At 41.3% G+C, this 8,748-nt stretch overlaps 1 long non-coding RNA gene across 1 annotated transcript; it reads left to right on the top strand.

The window, feature by feature from the left end:
• The first annotated feature begins 204 nt into the window (after positions 1-204).
• Positions 205-1,779, top strand: LOC136626969 (uncharacterized). Its single transcript, XR_010792724.1, has 2 exons — positions 205-317; positions 1,558-1,779. It is a non-coding gene; the product is annotated as an uncharacterized lncRNA (long non-coding RNA).
• The last annotated feature ends 6,969 nt before the right edge of the window (positions 1,780-8,748 follow it).

The following is an 8,748-nucleotide window of genomic DNA, read 5'->3' as shown; positions in this document are numbered from 1 at the left end:
AGGGAGCTGCGGGGGAGGAACAGAGGGGAGATCTCTCGCTCCCTTTCCCCCCCTCCCCCGCTCCCTCCTGCTGACAACCGCTACTCACCGCTCCCCCGCGCCGGCACCCGAACCTTCAGTCTCGAGCGGGCAGGTACTCGCTAAAGGCAATGCTCACTCGAGCAATTGCCTTTAACGAGTATACTCGCTCATCTCTATTCCTCAGCTTCCTGTTTCTTCCATGTATGATTCTGTAGAAAACAGGAGGTGGCAATAACAGCTACAAGTTTAGCCACTTTAGCTCTACAAAATATTTTTCATGCACACAAGCCTCTAAGGCAGACCTGGGCAAAGCACGGCCCGCGGGCCACGTCCGGCCCGCTGAATAGCTCGGACCGGCCCGCAAAGAGTGTCCTGGTGACTCACCAATGAGTCCGGTGTCAGCAACGGGAAGCAGCGAAACTATGCACTCCGAAGCCTTGTCCATTTTGTTCACTTCTGTGCTGTGCTAATAGTTATTCAGGCCTTACTTATTCAAGCACCTCTACCAATGACGTAGGCTTGAATAACTTTATTAAACAGCACATAAGTTAACAAAATGGACAAGGCTTCGGAGTTTGTAGTTTCACTGCTTCCCGATGCTGAGTAAGTGATGCCACTGTAACTTCTGAGTGCCAGGATGCTCGTTGCGGACCTTGGGGAGTGCCAGGACAATCGTTCCACGCTCGTCATTGGTAAGTGTCAGGACTTTTCCCTTTGCATTGTAATTAGAATAATAATACTAATAATATTCACTTTTTAATCTCTCTTCTTGGGGCAGCTCTCTGTGCCCTCTCCTAGGAGCATACTACTGTGTATTAAAAAAATCTATTTTCCGAGGTTAGCTGTTAACCCTTAAATATGGCGGCTAACATTAAAAAAAGAAAAATTGATGCAGAATGCCGAGTTTTTAACAAAGAATGGACTTCTAAATATCTATTTACTGAAACCAAAGGTAAAGCTGTGTGTTTAGTTTGTGGAGAGCAGATAGCTGTATTTAAAGATTACAATTTGCATCGCCATTATGAGACTAAACACGGAGAGAAATACAAGAACTTGACGGAGGCAGAGCGGGCACGGGTATCTGAAGATTTGCTAGCAAAACTGCAAAGTCAGCAAGGATTTTTTAAAAAGCTTCACTCATCCAGGGATGCAGCCGTAAAGACCTGCTTTGTAGTATCCTACAAAATTGCAAGAAACAGTAAGCCATTCTCTGATGGGGAGTTTGTCAAAGAATGTTTGGTGGACTCTGCAGCGCTAATTTGTCCTGAGAAAAAAGAAGCATTCGCAAAAGATAGTTAATTTCATCAGGGCAAGAGCACTAAATCACAGACAATTTGTTGCACTGTTGGAGGAGCCGTATTACAGCGCCATTCATTTTCAATGGCGGCCGTATTCTGGCCGCAAATCGGGCGGCTGGAATACGGCCCCATTAAGGCAATGTGCATGGAGCCTTCGTATGTTGGTCTGGCCCTCTAAAACCATTCCAATTTCTCATGTGGCCCCATGGGAAAATTAATTGCCCACCCCTGCTCTAAGGTATTATGGGAAATAGTGGAGCTTCTGTTACATGTGGACAATTTTTCATGATTCCTAGTCCTGGTTTTCACCAGCAATTGCATTGACAAAAGTCACTAATAATTTTTTATGAACAATACAGTACTGAACCATGACATGGACATCAGGTTAAAATGCAAATATTGAGCGCCCTTGCAGATATGAAATTAAACTTTCAGTCAAAAATAAAAACTTGGAACTGCTTCTGAGTCTTTGTGTGCAGTAACTGTGAACAGTTCTTCAGCCGGCTGAGGTCCAGTTTCTCCGCCTTCACTTTCTTGCAAATTACAGTATACCAAAGAAATTATCAATTGCAGTGGTATGCCGTCTACAGAGCCTTAAGGCCCTTTTACACACAACGATTATCGGTCAAAATTTGTTCAAACAGTCAAAAGTGAGCGATAATCATACCCAATGAGTTCATCGATTATGCAAGGCAAATGGATGAAAAGAGAGAACAATGGAATACCACTGGGCAGATAATGCCTCGCACAAATACAACACCTGTACTGCTACTGAGTTTACTTTAGCTAATGACGGAAATGGAATAATTATTATCTGTGCATATAATTTTATGCAAAACCATTGTTAAATCTTTCAATCTTTTGGCTGTTTGAGCATTATTTTTGCGTGTAAAAGGGCCTCCAGACTCTTAGATTGTTGCTTAATGTGCAGTATTTACCTGATATCTTGCCAGTGATCTATTTGAACTTGATGGCTAAGTATGTTGGGCAATGTAGTCCAATAATTGTATTACCTAAGGAACTGAAGTTGGAAATAAATGTATGTTGAGCATTTTGGCTTCTACATTCACAGGGGCAAAGTAGTATAAAGCTTATGTGTAGAGTACCAGAACGTCAATAAAAGGTAACAATAAAAGGTAAGAAGTATTCTTAAAAGAAAATGTATAGCTGTTGGGACCTTTATGTATTCTAGTGTAGCAGGATGGTAGCACATTAACAATTCTGTTGGTGTAGTGCTCTATAGTGACCCAGTGCCTATGGTCTCTCTTTGTATGTGTTTCTTCCAATTTTCTCCCACTCCGCAGAAACCATACTGGTACAGTAGATCAATTAATTTTCCATGAAATTGGCCCTAGTATTTATGCCTGGATTAACAAGCAGGTCAGTGCAATGTAAAGGCCCATTTACACCGGCCAATGATCACTAAAAGATCACTCAAACGACAGTTTGACTGACAGCTTTGAGTGGTCATTTTACATAAACTATTAAGTAGTTACTAGCTACTTAATAGCAATTAAGTGTGCAAATGAAGCCTTAGCTGAATGCAGTTAATACCGCTAGGGCTATTATTTGCTCTCAGATCCTTTTTTCTCCAGCGGGAAACAATGCTATCAGCACTCCCCATGGAGAACTGCTGATAAGACTGAACTAGACCTGACACCTATGGCTTCCTAAGGGTGAGGGGTTTCCTCTGGTTAATGAGTATTGTTCTGTGCTTGTTATATTGAACCTAAATATAAAATGCCACCTTGGCTGTTTTCGCAGCAACCAGGGAGGTGGTTGGGAAACAGCCCAGTGTTTCTTCTCAGCCATGAAATGCTGAGATGAGACAACCCCTTAAATAGAAGAACTTATGTCTTGCCATGAGTAGTTGGCATAGAGGAGTAACTACTATCCTAGTTGCCCCAAGCTGTTAGCTGTGATGAAATAATATTAAAATGTATTTGAATACTTTATTTAAGTTGGTAAAATATTAGTCTTTGAATTGTTATTAAAAATAAATCTTAAATGTTTGATAATAATATTTGATTAACCTGAACACAGGAGAACGATTTGCTGTGATTAGAGATGAGCGAGCATACTCGGAAAAGCACTACTCGCTCGAGTAATGTGCTTTATCCGAGTATCGCTGTGCTCGTCCCTCAAGATTTGGTTGCCGCTGCGGCTGACAGGTGAGTCGCAGCGGGGAGCAGGGGAGAGCGGGCGGGAGAGAGGGAGAGAAAGATCTCCCCTCCGTTCCTCCCCGCTCTCCCCTGCAGCTCCCCGCTCCGTGCCGGCACCCGAATCTTCAGGGACGAGCACAGCGATACTCGGATAAAGCAAATTACTCGAGCGAGTAGTGCTTTTCCGAGTACGCTCGCTCATCTCTAGCTGTGATCTTTAGAAGGTTGTGTAATTTCACCTGTTCTTATAGCAAAGCTCCACTGATTGAACATAGTCTAAATTTAGATCCAGCGCTGCTTTGGTTGTACATTTGTGTGTCTGTTGATTCGTGTTTATTCTGATTGATGCTAGCTGTATTTTCAAAGCCTTATTTCGTAGCATGCAGCTGTAAATCACTTTTTAAATAGCGAACACAAGCTTCTTCAGGTTTGGGTGTATAGTACACACAGTGTACCAGAAAAATAAAATGGATCTGTCCTCACCTGGTATCTAAAGGAGCAGCTCACTCGGTACAGGTAACAAGCAATACAGAATGTAATACCTGTCTATACCATAAAGAGGCGCTACTGGGCGGTCAATCTGGGCATTCAGTAAGGGCCCATTTAGACAGGATGAACGTCGGGCAAACAATGCCCGACACTCATCCCCGCATATACTCGCTCCCGTGCTGTTGCACGGGAACTAGTATCGCAGGCTCGCTCACAGAGCAGCCAGCAGGAGGGCGGGGAGGCTGCAGGAGATTAATCGTTCAGCTAATCGTCCATCGTTTATGCAGCATAAACGATGGACGATGAACTGATCGATGATCGTTCAGTGTAAATAGCAGCTGTTCAGTACTAAACCGCCGCTATGTAAAGTCAATGGAGAGGGGCGGGGGAGGACAAGGAGAGAAATCTCCAGCCTTCCCGCTGTGAGCCAGCGATACTAGCTCCCGTGCAGCAGCACGAGAGCGAGTATGTGCGGGGACAAGTTTCAGGCATCGTTTGCCTGACATTCAACCCATCTAAATGGGGTTTAATACAGGTGCATGCTGATTGGCAGGATTTTTCAACAAAGTGCATGTGCCGCCACTTGGGACTGTCTGTTATCTTGTATGTTGAATCTTGTTTCAATTTGTAGTGATTTGGGAAAGTCCACTTTATGTTGACAATATTGTATCGTGAGGCCATTGTAACTTTCGGGTTCTCTGTATTTATATTTTAGGTGTTGACATTATAGAACACAAGAAGACCTTCTGTGTCTCTGGTCCTGTGACAACGCTTTATGCTTTTCCATTTTTTGCATGTCCGTGTCCGTGTAGGGGCAATGGTCTCATGGTAAATAATCGTAATCCAGGTTTCATTTTGTAGTACATTTATAAAAACTAGATTGACCCGATGTTCGCCATGCGAACATAACATGGTTGTAAATGTTTTAAGAACTGATTATTTTAATTGGCATGGACTTCAGGATAGACTACACTTTCAGTGTATCAACTTCCATCTGAGCGTACCTATTGAACTGATCCACGACTTGGTCTTCCACGTTTTGTGGACATGACAACACTCAAACTGGTAAGCACTTGATATGATTGTCGCTTAGCAACGCTTGACTCTTCCTAGCGGCGGGGTTAGCTGAAGCACAACAGTGCTGCTAGACTTAACATAGGAACTTTGACCTTGCCAGACAGTCACTCAATGTATCAAACTCAAATTTAATGATTTTACAGCAGTGGTGAGTATGTAACAAATCTAATGACACCAAAATCATCCAAAGGTCACGCAAAGGGGTCAAAGTGTGGGGCAAGAAAAAGCCTGCAGGCTTTTTTATAGTAGATGTAAGAAGACATATGATTAGTTGCTCTGTGGCCCTGTCTATGATTAAAAGAAATGAAAAAGGAGGGTGGAGCAAGACCCAGTGAGGGTGGTGGAATATTTATGGAGTACAAAGAGTTTTCAATGATTGAGAATTTTGAATGGTGGAGGTGCTGCCAGCCAGATGACGCTCCACCAGTGTGGGCTTAAGTGTAGCGAAAAGGATGTGAAAAGAACTGGTATGGAGGCGCAACACTCTAAGCTACTAGAAGATGTAGATCAAAGTCCAATGTGTGATGGTGAAAGCACTTCTTTTTTATTATTATTTTTTCAGAAATTAAAAACCAGCAATGGAATACGCGTTTCGGGGAAGAACCCCTTCGTCAGTTCGGCTGGATTAACCTTAGTTTTAAAGCACTTTTTTCCCCCCTGTCCTCCTGCACACAGGACCTCCGACACATGCAATACATCTTTGGAATCGTGTCACCCCTAGGCATCCTGTTGTCCTATCCAGCCGAACTGACGAAGGGGTTCTTCCCCGAAACGCGTATTCCATTGCTGGTTTTTAATTTCTGAAAAAATAATAATAAAAAAGAAGTGCTTTCACCATCACACATTGGACTTTTATCTACATCTTCTAGTAGCTTAGAGTGTTGCACCTCCATACCAGTTCTTTTCACATCCTTTTCGCTGTCTATGATTAAACTGAACTTACAAAGCACAAGACCAGCAAGTGTAAACAGGTGACAGCTAAAGAAGCTATCGTCATACATGGTCTGTAACGAACTAAAGAGCCATTAATATAGATCTTCTGTTGATTCCTCTTAAGGCTTACTTTTCTTTAACCACGATAATTATTCTTCATGCTACCATGCACCACGTACGTAATTAAATTAATTGCATTTGTATCCTGTATAAATTCTGGCCACCCAATACACATAAAACCTGGATACAACGACACGTTCCATTGCTTACATATCATCCTTGCCAATAGTCATTATTGTCTGTATTTATTTATTAATGGTGAATAGTTAAGCAAAAATATACAAGTCACTTGTGCCAATATCCCAACACATGGGTCTTTGTGTCTTTTTTATGGAAGACTCTATAAAGGGATAGAATAGCCACCAGCTGCTGTGTAGACCTGGAACCAGACCAGGCTGTTATTAAGAATGCTATTATTGACGTAGGTAATTGTATCTGCTCTGTTGTAAGAGCAACGGATGATGTGCAGGCAGAATTCACTCTTTGTAATTCACATATCACAGTGGTCTGCATTAAACATCTCCCTCCTTTGCCCAGTTTGTTAAAAAAAAGTATATACACAAAGAAAATCATTATGCAGCCTGTGCTTGTGAAACCAAATCTACTTTAAACAATTGGCATCTACAAAGCACATCTTGTTTCCATCAGGAAAACATTGCTCTTATTATTTGTGCCAGACAGCTCTCCTTGGCCTTTTAAAGGGATCCACTTGCTGGTGGTTTGGCAATGTCAAGCAAATTTTAGACTGACACTTCTTGAAGAATTTGATTGAAACTATATATGTCTAGATAACATTCAAAGCAGTGCCTCCTGCCTTTGTTTCAGGATTATTTTTGGAAACAACAGTAACGACCTTGGTCTCAGCTGCTTTTCCAATTTAGGAGTTTTGTGGTTCTCTTGTAATACATATATGTGCCTGTATGTATTAGGGTTTGCCTAGGACATTAAGCATTATTAGAGCAATTCACTGTGTGATATCTTTCTGTCTGTCTTGAATTAATGCATATTTTCCGTTAGAGTAAAATGCTTAACATTCCGATTATAAAATTATCACTTATATTTATAAAATGGCTTTGCCTATTTAGATTCCTAGTTTATTGGCACATGGTGCATTTCCCTTTACAGCACGAACAAGCAAAAAGTAAGAAACAAAATAATACTGACACATTTTACATTTGTTACTGACTGAAAAGTTTGATTTCAAGCCAAGGCACACTGAGCCATGTACAGCCTAAATGAGGACAGAGAAAATCTGTCAGGATTCCTGCTATTACCACCTGCCCAGAGCTGATATTTTTAAAGTTGATTCTTCTTTATAGAAAGAAAAGTTCACTTGTCAGGTTTAACAATTTGATGCCACATTGAAGTACCCTCTACTCACCAACAGCTGATAGTAAGACGCACTTTGCTGTTTTCAAGAACCTCATTACACTTCAAAGCCTACATACCATAATGGCAGAACATGTAGCTGCCACGTGGTCCTTGAGAGAGAGCCTTAAGGCCCATTTACACGCAAAGACAATCTTTCAAATGATTGGAAGATTGAAAGTTTTAGCGATCATTTTGCATAAAGTGTTAATGGACTCTAATGTCCATTAACACTTTATTGGCTTTATTTGCGCGTAAAAAGGGCCTCCGGGAGCTGTTTGCAGAGCAGGGCATGTAGTCTGAGCTCTGCATACAGCTCCTTTGTTCTCGCACAGGCTGTGAGCAGAATACAATGTAATATCCAACCTCCCTGCAGAACACAGTGTGCGGTCCCTGTTATCTTCTCTCTGGCTGAATAATGGATTTTAAGCTCACCTTAAAATCATCGTTCAACCGAAGAGTTAACGATGGCAGCATTTACACACAGCGATTATCGCTCATATGCCATCGTTTGAATGCATTTTGAGCGATAATCGTTGCGTGTAAATGGGCCTTTAGCCGTGATTGGTCCTATCTTCTTTGCAAGAATCTATCCAGGTCTAACTTCTCCAGTTGAATTCCAATGTTACAATCAAGAGGGTGAGGTATTGGGTTATTTTAATCACTTGGAAAGGGAAACGAAATCCAGTGCCATAATGGGGGAGAGCAGGTTTTGTTATCAATCTGATAATGTAATTGTAATCTCATTCAGTCACATGCTCCATTTGGTAGTATAGAAGGGACAGTGTATTACGAAGGGACAGAGGATGTACTATTTCCCAATTGCAGTGTTCGTACATTTTACCATATTGCATTTGTCAGATGCATTTGCATTGTGTACCTACTATTAAATCAGTCCATTGTTCTTTCAAAAGTGAGTGAGGTAGAACTCCGATGTTCATTGACTTGAATTAATCTAATCACAAAGAGGCTAATGCATCACATATACATGTTGTTTGTAGCTTGTTTGAAATCAGTTATGCATGTAAGCTATAGCTGGCCATACGAGTGCCAATGCTAAATCATTCATATTGTGGGGAAAAATTGCACAATTGTAATGTATTTAGATTCGATAATAGATGACACTATGATCGTAGCGTTTATCACTAAAATCCAAGAAAAAATGTGAAAAGTGAACAATAATTGTTCAGATTAATGGAGTTACAGTGTACTGCAGGGATAGATGAAGCCACAAAGGTTTGGTTTAGATAATACAACGAAGGTTTGTAATATACAATACTTCTCTTGCAAATTGTATGCTGCTGTTCTCTGTACTCTTCTCTATTCGTAGTATACTTCAT

This window comes from Eleutherodactylus coqui, chromosome 5 (genome assembly GCF_035609145.1).
Source record: "Eleutherodactylus coqui strain aEleCoq1 chromosome 5, aEleCoq1.hap1, whole genome shotgun sequence".
Classification (NCBI taxonomy): Eukaryota; Metazoa; Chordata; class Amphibia; order Anura; family Eleutherodactylidae; genus Eleutherodactylus; species Eleutherodactylus coqui.
The sequence above is the reverse complement of the archived record's forward strand: the minus strand, read 5'-3'. Positions and strand labels throughout refer to the sequence as shown.